Here is a 12597-nt window from a genome sequence, read left to right as displayed (position 1 = left end):
CCATGAAGATTACAGCCTAGTTTAACCGTGTTTATTGAAGCACATTCACAAGAGCAAAAAGATAGAAACAATCCATCAATGAGTGAATGGATTTGTAAAAAACGTGGTGCAAATACTTAGTAGAATCTTATGCATATTCAAACACGACGACGGGTCTGAGAAACACTTCCTTACTTTCAAGCGTCTGGAGGGCGTTACGCTGAGTGAAATGAATCAGTCACAGGAGAAGAAACACGGTGTGAGACTTCAGTGATAAAAAGTCAACAAGACGTTTCTTTGACACAGAAAGAAGCATTTTTCAACTGTTACCAGGGGAAGGAGGAAGAGAAGATAAATCATAAACAGTGACTTACGAGGAGGAGAAGGTAGTATGCACCATATGAGAGAGCAGCTCAGAGGGACAAGGGAGACACTGGGAGGGGCGCAAGGGTTCAAGGCAACCAAGGCAATTACCATTGGCATATACACCTGCCATAACAAAGTGGAATGAAAAGAAGAACTGGGGAGCCCTTCTGCTCTGTTACATGGGGTCACCATGAGTGTGAATTACTCCACAACACCTAGCAATAACAATCATTGTACAAGATATGTGTGGACTATAGGAGACTTTGGGCAGCAAATTTGCTTTATCTAACATGATTACCAAATTTCTCAAACCAGTCTGAGATCATGAGAGTTAAGAGATTTCCTGCTTCTCAGAGTGAATACTGAAATTGAGAATAATATAAAGGATGTTGTAGCAATTTTTCTTATTGTTGCCTATCACAACTTAGCTGAATAAAATCTGCTTTTACTTAATTAGTAAATCACTATTTTAAACTTTTATTGTACTTTTAAAATTATGTTTCATTCATGTACATTGGAGTATTTCCCACCCCCCCCCCCCGGCTCTCTCCCTCCACCCACCAAGCTCTGCACCCTGTGATTTCCACCCCCTTACCCTCAGCCCACTCCCCCTCCCCTTCCCTTTTTGTGTAAATATACACATCCCATTGCTTCTCCGTTTTTGCAATGGTCTTATACGGTATTTGTTCTGATATGCCCGAGTTAGTCCACTCAGCATCATGCTTTCTAGCCTCTCCTTTGTTATATTAGTGTTTTTGTGAAATCATTATTCCTGAGTGCTGCATAGTATTCCATAGTGTGACTCTACTACAGTTTCTCAACCCAGTCGTCTGTGGATAGACATTTGTACTACTTTCACGTTCTTGCTATTGTGAATAATGCTGCTGTGAACATGGATATACAAATCTCAGTGTGTGTCTCAGTCTTGTTTTCCTTGGGATATATTCCTCACAGTGGAATAGCTGGGACACATTGAATCTTTATGTTCAGCACTTTGAGGAAATGCTAAACTGTACCATTTTACAATCCCACCCAACAGTGTATGAGAGTTCCAATGTCTCCACATCCTCTCCAACATTTTTTACTGGCTGCCTTACCAAACTTTGCCACAGCTACTGGGGTGAGATGGTATCTGATTGCGGCTTTGCTTTGCATCTCTCTTATTGCCAATGATTTCATGTGTCTTTTGGACAACCAAATATCTTCCTCTGTGAAAAGTCTTCCTGTGTCTTTTGCCCATTGTGTAATTGTGTTATCAGCCTTTTTTTTTGTGGAGGCCCTGTACAATTCTCTAAACTTTTGTTATAAGGCCTTTGTTTGAAATGGGATTGCCAAATGTTTGTTCCTGGTCAGTAGGTTTTCTTTTCACCCCATTGGAAAAAGTTTTTGATGTGCACAGGGACTTATTGTTTAGAATGTCCCATTCATCAATGCTATCCTCTCCTGGTTGTGCATGTTATTTTAAACCTTTATCCTAAAACACTAGATCTTAGATTATTTTTTTCCAAATAGAAGGGGGGAAAAAAACCCCACACAACCCAGCAGCAACAACAATGAAGCATTTTTAAAAAGTGCAAAAAATCCAAACCACGGTAAAGTCTAGGCCCTTAGAGTGGGCATTTTGAACAGATTGCCAGTGACTTAATTGGAATGAGTGGCTTTTTTTTTTTTTTTAGAAATTAGACTAATTGAAATTAGACTAATGAAAGGGGACTCTGGTGGCTTAGTGGTAAGGAGTTGTGCTGCAAACCCAAGCACATGTTATTCGAATCCACCAACAGCACTGTAGGGAAAAGCTGGGCCATCTCTGCCCGTGTGCCTTCATCTGAAAACCTGTTGAAAGGCCAGCCGAGATTCGATTCTGAGGCCACAGCAGTGAGTGAGTGATTTTGTCATAATGGTTAAGTGTTCAGAAGCCAACTGAAAGGTCAGCAGTTCAAACCTATTTGAGGGAGGAAGATTTGACAGCTTGCTCCTGAAAAGTTACATCCTAGGAAAACATTCGAGACAGTTCTATTCTGCCCTTCAGGGCCTGCCTGTGAGTTGGATTTGACTCAGCGGCACACAACAAGAGCAGATGAATGAATTTAAAACACGTGTTGTAATCTAGACCTGATTGCTGCCCCGTGAGGTGGCCATCAGTAGCTTCATTTGCTGACAAAGAAGAGAACAGATCCGTCGCTGCCCTTTGCAGCCTCTCCTTTGTGCCAGGTCACAGACACCAAGCTCAGCAGATCCTGGGCGCTGAGGGAGGCGTTGAGCGAGCCAGCCCCGAGGGTGCGGGTGGCTCAGTGCTCTGGAGAAGAGGCCTGCTGGTCCTCATGCAGGGTCACACTTCAATCCGTCCCCAATTGAGGAGCTTCTGTTCTGATTTGGGAGGCTGCAAGAGAAGTTATTTTCCACTGTTTCCTTTAATAATGGTTCCAAGAATATAATAGCTTTTAAAGCTCAGAACAGCAGCTGGCATAAGGAGAGAGGGAAAGAGAAGCTGGCCTATATAAAGCAATAGCAAAACTGAAGCTACTATTTTTTGTTGTTGGGTGCCGTGGTGTTGATTACAACTCACAGCAAATGTATTAGAGACTAGAAGCGCCCCATGGGGTTTTCTGGCCTGTCGTCTTTGAGAAGAACGGTGGGAGAGGTGCCCTGGTGACAAAGTATGTAAATGTCAGACTGGTGACCTAAAGGTCAGCGGTTCAAATATGCCAGTGGCTCCACCACAGAAGGATGGGCACTCATCTCCTGTAAAGATTTACAGCCTTGGAAAGCCAGTGAGTGGTCACCATGAGCCAGAATGGTGTCCGTGGCAGTGAGGTCATCTTTAGGGAAGCCGACCACCAAGTCTTTTGTCAGCTGAACCCGTCTAATCACCTGTTCTGAGCGAGGCATGGGTCTCAGTTTTCTCCACTGTAAATTGAGGCTAATGGTTCGCCCCGCCTCAAAGGCTCCTGGGTGGAATGAAATAATGTACATAAAACGCACCTGGCGTGCAGTTATTTATAACACGCTAAGCGTTCAATAAACGTTACTCTACCTTTCTTGACATCTCATTTGGCAAAATCAAGATGGCAAATGGATCTTCAGGGAGGGGGGAAGTCAAAGGAAAAAAATCATATTCAGTGATGGGGAAAATTTAAAGCCGCGAGCCTTTTCTAAATGGCTTAACCTGAAAACCTATAGAAGACAATAGAGCAGACAATGAAGATGAACCGCCCTTGAAACAAAGCAGCACCTTTAATAAACAGTGTCCGCGATTGACAGGCAGCAGAGCTTTCCAAACGTCCAGTAGGCCCAATGTCCTGATGCAGTCGATCAGTGTCAATTGCACAGCTCACACTTTCTAGTTGAATTTGGTACGTGGACAGAAGAAAAATGAGGTGTGTGTTTGCACGCATACAAGCGTGTGTGCATGTGCACACATACTCACAGGGCGTTGAACAGACACACTTCTCCCAACTGCTATGAATGCCTCGGTTAGCTCAGATTGATTGTACATGTTTTCTTTGTAAATTCAAGTGTTCCCCATGGGCCCTCTCTGTGATCACAGGGTTCAGCACAGGGACCTCCATGATCTCAGCCACTTGTGCAGCACCAGCTCCAGACTCCAGGGGCGCCGGGATCCCTGGCTGTATAGGAAGAGTTCTGGCCTTGGAAACATGAAATTCAAGGTCTTCACTCAACCAGAGCATCACGTTCACATCCAGAAGGCACTCTATGAAGTGTACACCCAGAACTGTTGTTTTGCCTTTTCTGCTGAAGAACTGACTCGCACTCAAAGTCAAAATAGACCAATTAAATACATTTGGCAAACAACTTCCAAAATGAGGCTACTCGAACCAAAATGGCCCACTAATCCACTTCGACACCTACATGGTGATGTTCGTGTTTGGGCTGGGTAAGGGGGCCTGCCTCTCACTGGGTCTGGAGTTCAAAGGAAGACAAATTCCCTGAAGGAAACTTAGGGTAAAAATTCAAATATAAATATAATCTCTTCCTTAGAAAATATGGAGTACTTGCTTTTTGAATAATGTTTGTTGTTATTATTTTTTGTTATTAAAACGAAGTATCCATTGTACAAGATACACTCTGGAATTATGTAGCTAAAAAGACAGAATTTTAAAATTCTAAACCGTCATGATAATGCTGATTCAAGGTGACTCCATGGGTTAGGACAGAATTACCCAGAAAACCCTCCAAGTCCTTGCCGATTCAAACTCATTGCTGGAACTCTGTCATAGCAGGCCCTCCAGTGGGGTTTTAGGGGCTATATATCACAAAGGAGGAGGTCACCCATCCTTCTGCCTTGGAGCTTCTGGTGGGTCCGAACCACGTGCCTTTGGGTTGGCAATGCAGCTCCTTACCTCCTAGGCCACCAGAGCTTCCTGAGTGCAGACTTACCCTATGGAGTTTTCTTGGAGGGAATCTTCACAGACCATTCTTTCCTGGTGCTGCTGGGTGGATTCAAACCCTCAACTTTTAGGGTGATTGTTGTCGTGTGCCGTCACTTACAGAGTGAGCTCTGGTGGTGAAGCCCCTAGGGAGTTGTACTGCTAAGGTAAAGTTGGCACCTCTCTGGCACTGGACGCTCCAGGGGGAAAAGGTGGGCATCACTTCCCATGCAGTTTATAGCCTATGAAAACCCGCTGGAGGGTCAGCTGTGAGTAGATTCTATCTTGACATCAGGTGTCTGAGTGAGTCAAGTGCAAATCATTAGCCTTATCCAGGGACCGAACCAAAACGAAGTACTCCCATAGAGTCTCTTCTTAGCAATAGTAATCCTACGGGACAGAGTTGAAAGTCTTCCATAGGCTTTCGATCTTTGTGGGAGTTTTTGCTTTTGTTGTTATGTACTGTTGAGTTGGAACTGACTCATACATAGCTGGCCCTCGAGCAGGTTTTCAGAGGCAGCAAATCTCAAGGGAAGAAAGTGCCCATTTTTCACCTACAGAGCAGCTAGTGGATTCAAACTTTGTGCCTTTGAGTTGGCAGCAAAACTCCTTATCACTAATAATAATAATATGACTAATAATATCATCACTAATGATGTTAATGATAATAATATCACTAATAATAATTAATGCCTCATTTTTCTCTCACAGAGGGACTCACAGATTTAAGCCACTCACATTTGGCCAACCAGGGACAATGACTACTACTAAGCACTTCAGAAGTTTGCAAAGGACTTTGCTCTGATTTGATCTTTTAGAAAAGTCCTATGAGAAAGCAAAGTGAAATTGACTGTCCCTTTTCTGTACGTAAGGCTCAGGAAACCCCCCCCAAGCCTGGGCTTGAGAAAGTGTCTAAGGGAGGACAGTGCTGACCCCTCTAGTTTACTTGCAGTCAGGGACAACCAGGGTGCTCCTTAGACGGGAAGCTGGTAAACTGGGTCGCACATGCTGGGCGCGTGTTGTCAGGAGCGTCCAGGAGAAGGACAGCGAAAGCGAAGATCCTCGACGAGATGGATTGATACGGTGACTGCAGCAATGGCTCACGCACGACAGACATGGCGAGGACGGTGCAGGAGAGGGCATGTTTTACCTCTGCTGTTCATACGGTAGCTATGAGTCGAAGTCAACTTGATGACACCTAACAACAACAAAGAGGGCCAAGCTTCCCTGGCCAGTGCAGTGCATGCCCAGCAATGGGCCAAGCGCAGATAAAGTCTGCTGGCCTTTCCAGGAGCCGCTGTAGGCACGAGCGAAATCAAGTGTGCCCGAGCTGCCTCCAGCCTCCCTTCCTCCTCTGGCCGGAAGGAAAGAGGCCAACAAGGGCCGTTTCATCCATTTGCTGTTGTAGGCCCATCAGGTTACTCTTATGCATGTCTCCCATGACTGTGGATGTGTTTGAGAGCTGGAAACAGTGTTGGCTTCAGATAGGAAAGGCTTAAAACTAAAGAAAAGTTTACCTGGCTCTTTAACATTAAGTTACTTATTCACCCACCACTGCCCTCAACCTCTATAAAGATAAAGATATCAGTGAATGCATTTAAACGTGTTCAATGCGACTGGAGAGGAAGTCCGCAAATGTAACGTGGTCCGGGGTGCAGCTACAGGTCCCCAAGTAGGCAACTAAAAGCGATTGAGGATAGTAGATTCAATAGTAAGTTATAGATATCCTGGGAAAGTGTGGCAGAGAAGGATGTGTGTGTACACGTATGTGCGTACATGTGATGCATAGCTTTTTTTTTTTTGGCACCTTTTTGGTTGTTGCTTATTTACTTTTTAAAATTTTATTGATTTTGTTCTTTCCATTCATTCATTGTTGGTGATGGGTAGCTTTTACATGCATCTCATAGTTTGATACAAATGGAGTTGAGATAAAGAGCATTCTAGAACTAATGATCAACGCATTTTCCTTGAGACCAGCGTTACTGCTGTGTGGCTAACTTTCAGTGAGTCAGAACCGACTCAGATCTGACCCTCTAGCAGATTTGTGGGGGCTGTACACACATGGGAGCAGATTGCTCTTTTTTTTCCCCTCCTCCTCCTCAGCAGCCGGTGGATTCGAACCACCTGCCTTTGGATTGCCACTGCCACTTCCTACCACTAATACAGCAGAGTTGCTAGGTAGAAGACATGAAAACGTGCTACACTCAAATCTCAGTTTCAGATAAACAATGAGTCCCTTTTAATAGCAATGTTTCAGCCTGAGTCCCCTTATTTCTTAAAGAAATACATCCCATACAATATCTGAAGCATATGGACTTGTTTCTATGCAGAAAAGAACATTTGTTGCTTTATGTGCATTTCAAGTTTAGCTAGATGTCTTGCATTTTTCCTGGCAACCCTACTTGAAGGGTTTCTATCTGATTTACTCATGTTTCCAGATCTTAAGGTGGTGAGGCCTGGAGTCCTGGCTAGAAGGACTTTTTTATTTTATTCCTGTTTACCTCTCACTTTTTGATTGCTCGTGAATACTTGAAGATGACTTGATTTAAGAGGCCTACTCCCCAAAGTTTGTTCTTCTATCCTAGCGGCCCTTGCTTACATTTCTTTGTCTTATCTGAGCCCCACTTTGGACCCCTTCAATCCATGAGGGAGGGGGGTGTGTGCTTACAATGTTCAGAGGGAACCGGCGAGGTACAAGGAATTGAGCCACTTTCCCCAACTGTATTATCAGGGGCATGGCTGCCAGAGGTGTATGGTCTTGTCAGGTGTGTAAGGAGTCCTGATCAAGATTTGCTGGACTCTTTCCATGAGTTAACACTTGAGTTGTGTCCAACGTCATGGTATATAATTCATTTCCAGGTTCCCTTTGTATTCACAACATGAACAGCATTGTTTTTACCTCTGGACATGTAGCCAGCTCTCCCCCAGGTTTTAAGTTCAAGGATAGGGTAATCTGAAATTTGTTTCTATAACGGAGAAATTAGAGGGCTATGGCAAAAGGGAATGGTGCCATCCCTGACTCTTGATAGCGGGCGGGTCAATACAAATATAGGCCAATTGCAATGCACACACACACATCTAGATATTCTAGGAACTCGACACTATTGCAGTCAAGAATCCAGGATCAGGCCTTCAAAATCCACTGGATTGCCTAAGTAAGGAACATGAAGCTAGGGCAATATTGAAACACAAAGTCCTGACGCCCTTGAATTGAAAGCTCTTAGAGTGGGGAGCCCACACCTCATTGTACATTTCAAACCAAATCAGAAAACAATGCTTCTTAGGAAGTCCTCAGAGTCTCCCCGCCACGCCAGGCCCCGCAGTAGCCACAGGCTTTCTGCCGCTCATGTACTGCAACTTGCTCAAACTAGCCCTGAGGGAACCCATTGTTCAAGTTGTAGGAATTCTACAAACCAGTGGCTAGGGCCCACCGAAGACAATGGGCCAAACCTCCACAGTAGCCTCCCGCCCCACCTTGTTTATCTGCTTGCTTTTTCTGAGGAGCAGGGTCCTGTGGTCAAAGCTATGGCATTCCTTATTGGAAGAATTCATTCTTTATGTTTGAGGACTTCTGGGGGAGGTGCTGCCATCCCAAAGGATGTGTGTCTGTGGCAGTTTGGATCCCCCAGTCGCTCCACAAAAGAAAGATGGGAAGTCTCCTTCCATGCAATTTACAGCCTCAGAAAACCTGCCGGAGGGTCAGCTAGGAGTTGGGACTGATTCTTCAGCAGTGTGTTTAATGCTGCTAGTTTAGCAGTCTTTCAAAGGCACAAATGCTCTCATAAAGTGTACTCTCCACCATAACAGGATATGCTGAGTGAAATATCTCAGTCACAAAAGGACAAATACTGCATAATGCCACTTTTGTAAAGCAGGACTGACATAAGAGTTGGGGGGAAACTAACGGGATAAATTATGTCTACAGCATTGAAACAGATGAGGGAGAGAACTGTTGAAAAGGGATATATGTATTATTGTCACGACAAGAGTCCAAAATGAAGGCTGTATATTGGAGTGGACGGGGGAGGGGGGTGGGGATTGTATAACATGAAATAATTTTTTTCTTACTTTTCAAAGAGAGAAGTGAACTGGGGGAGAGGGACAGGCTTGGAGGAAAGTATGCAACAGTGAATGAATGGAAATCCAATGTCTCTGTAAACTTTCATAAAAAAAGAAAGACAAAGTGTACCCTCTCTGTCTCTCTCTCTAATTGAATCCTAAGTTGCAATGTCTGCATTATTGAACCTTACACATAATTTAGATACCAAGATCTACCAGTAAGGAGTTCCTGTCTTACTTTCATTTCCTGGGTATCTGGACAGGAAGCTCCACACACAGTTGGTGGTCTGTGAAGCATCTGTTGGACAGAAATGAACTAACATGTTGACTTCTACAACAAGCAGGTTGCTTTAGGAGAGAGCCCAAATTGGGCTGTGGACAAAGATTAGCCAACGTTATGTACCGTTTATGAAACTGTGTCCAATTTGGTGCCATCTTAACTAGCAATGTTATGCTTAAGCTCACTGTGATGGTTCTTGAATCTCTTGTCAACTCAATGAGAGTTTTCCTTGTTTCCCCCAAACCTTTCTTAGCAATTGATTTTAAATCAGGTTTAGCATGACAACATTTCACAAATGCCACAAAACCATACGTATTACATCACGCTGGCTAATCTTTGTCAGAGTATCCAACAGCAGCCTTGGGAGGGGAAATAATGTTGAATGCAGTTTCTTGAGTGTTCCTAGAATGTTCTATTTAAAATCTTCTGTAATGAAGGAACAATGTTTTGTTAGTGAATGTCATATGTATATACACACACACACTTGTATGTATGCATACATATATTTCTCTGTATGCTCTTATATATGTTAATGTTTTTCTATGTCTGTGAGCTCTGGTGGCCTAGTGGGTCAGGAGTTGTGCTGCCAACCCAAATACAGGCCGTTCAAATCTCCCAGTTGCTCCTCAGGAGGCCAGGCAATCTTCTCTCCTGGGATTAAAGGCCTCTGAAAACCTACTTCAGGGTCAGCCGTGAGTTACTTCTGGTATACAACAACAATCTCTATCTACCTGTCCATCGATCCAGAAAGAAATCTAACGTAAAGAAACCTCAAGGGATAGATGCTGATTTCTTTCCCCCCTCTCCCCCTCTCCAGATGAGAAAACTTGAGTCACAGCAAGGATAACCCAGATTTGAGTCAAACCCAGGACTTTACAACTCGGCTTCTGGCAATGACAATAGCAGTTGATGTTATCATTTTAGCTTTTTTTTTTTTCTTTCTTTTCAAACTCTTGTTTCATGTGACCAAGCATTTCATTGTGTTTTCTCTGGCTGTGCTCGCTGATGACTGCTACTCCCTTAACCGTAGCGATGATGAGTGGGGGTCTGTCCTACCTAATGAAGAGGTCTCCATCTAGTGGTTGCAAATCAAACTGCGTACGTATGCCCCAAGACGCTTCTTGAGTTCAAGGGCCTGAGAGGTGAGGAGTTCAGGTGCAAATTGACTGGGTCAAGGGTGAGTTTAGGGAGAGGTGAGTGAAGCACGTGACTGATGAATGCAAAATTTCAGGAAGAGATAAAAATGCCAGTCATCTAAAAATCTGTGATTTTAGTGAAAGATGACAGAAAGAATGGGTTTCCACTCATTCCGGGATGGACCTTTCCCTCTCTCCTCAGTTGACTCTGTAACTGCATGCATTGGTCCAGATTTCCAATTGCCATACACACAGTGTTTCAGTAACACTAGAATGCAATGTGTTTGTAAAATCCAAAGTAATGCGAAAACTCTACAAATGAACATAGTATCAAAAGATTTTAAGTAGACAGGATGCATATTACCAGTTTTTCCTTTTGCCAAGGGCTCCCATATGGCTTGTCTACAGCATTGAACTGTAGAAAGCAAACTTGTTAAAGCAAAGTCAAATGCTCCTGTGGGATGTAGCCATGAAGCCCCGACAAGAGTGTAGCCTAGTGGGTAAGGAGTTGTTTTTCAAGCCAAAGGCAGACGGGTTGAATCCACCAGCTGCTCTGTGGGAGAAAGATGGGTGATCTCTCCTCCTGGGTTTTACAGCCTCTGAAAACCTGCTGGAGGGTCAGTCAGGAGTTGATTCTGACTCGATGGCATTGAATTGAGTTACATAAACCAACTGAGTATCAGAATTCAGCCTTGAAAACCAGTTTCTCTTTTCCTGAGGATGTCAGATATGACTGAAAATTAGGATTCATGGTGAACTTGGGATATAGAAATGGATGACCTAGCTGTCACAGCTAAAATGACTAACTAGTTGATGTGTGAAGAAGGCATAACTTCAAGATGACTGAGAAGCCTGACTGAAAATGTAAATAGAACATCAATGCCATTGTTTTCAATCCAACCAACCATCGTGGCACACTGATTATTCTAAATTATTATAAAATTGGCAACGTTGTCGTACAAACGTGTCAGTAGTGACTGACTCGGAAAAGGGAGTCGATTAGTGTTTGGAAATTTTAATTAACTTTGAACTAGCAGTGTTTTAATGGACTCTAGTTAATTGGTTATTAGCTCAGCCTGTTGAGTGTTCTTAAGAGAATGAAAAAGAACTTCTTGCAGAACCATGATTCGTTCTACTATCTAGCATTGACGAGCCCCTTTTTAAATGTACCTATTTGCGCGCCACCAAACATCAGGAAGCCAAGTGGGGAGACTCACCTAGTCATCTAAATGTTTGCTTTGTTTTCAGTCTTTTTGCTGCCCACTTTAGAAAGTGCCAATGTGTCTAGGTTCTAAATATTTTCTGACAGTCTCTGAGTACTCCTAAAAGTGACTGATTTTTTGCCAAGCACCGTTTTAAACCCATTTATAAATAATGCAAACTCCTAACTTTGCTACTCTGCAATTTCAAGAAGTGAAATGAACGTTGTCAACATTGGCATCTTATTTACTCAGTCTGAAGAATGAGTAATGTGATTTATTTTCGGGCCATAATTAGGCAGTTGATTGTTTGAAGCTAATGGCATACTATTAATGAGCTTGTCTAATTATGGAGTCCACAGAACTGAGTGACCCAAGTAACTCTACTGTAGACTTAACTGAAACCACAAGATCTTTTCCCAAATGAGCCAGAGGGGAGGGTTGCCATGGTAACTGCTAAGGCAGACCCAGGCATCTGTAGGTAGACTTTAAAGCTGAAGAGATGAGAGAGTGAGGAGACAGCCTGGGAAAGTTGGGCTTCCATGCCAATGGAGCTTGAAGGAAGAAAAGTAAAGCATCTTCTACTTGGTACAGGGTCTTGAATACTGAGCATTTCTGAGAACCATTAATAGAAGAATTTCCCTTAAAGACCAAAGATGAAAATAATTCTGCATCTAGTAATGTCATGGAGAACATGAACTCCCTTTAAAATTATGGTTACATTGATTTGCGAGAGAGATATCTTAGTATCTGAGTTTGAGCCTTAATGTCTTTAACCAAGCTTTATTTATTATTTTTTTAGTATTAGTAATGGAAATAAAAGTGTGTCACTTTCTACTGATGAGTTAAGAGTTATTTATAGATTCTAGGTATTAAATACTTATCTGAAATATGGTTCCTCAAATGTTCTACCAATTTGTAGGCTGTCTCTCCAGTTGGTTGATAAAATGCCTTTGATGCACCAAAGTTCTTAATTTTGATGGAGTCCAAATTTTAAGTTTTGTTGTTGTTGCTGCTTGTTCTTTCATTATATATATATGTACACACACACATACATACACACAAAAAATCTGTTCTTAAAAAATTAACTCCTCAGGCATTTCCCCAATTTTCCTCTTTTTATAGTTTTAGGTCTTGTATTTTTATCTTAGATACCTTTTCAATTTGTTTTTTACATAGTGTCACACTTC

This window comes from Elephantulus edwardii, unplaced genomic scaffold (genome assembly GCF_000299155.1).
Source record: "Elephantulus edwardii isolate Elephantulus edwardi_28Jun2011 unplaced genomic scaffold, EleEdw1.0 scaffold00016, whole genome shotgun sequence".
In the NCBI taxonomy this organism is placed as follows: domain Eukaryota; kingdom Metazoa; phylum Chordata; class Mammalia; order Macroscelidea; family Macroscelididae; genus Elephantulus; species Elephantulus edwardii.
This window is presented reverse-complemented; position numbering follows the sequence as displayed.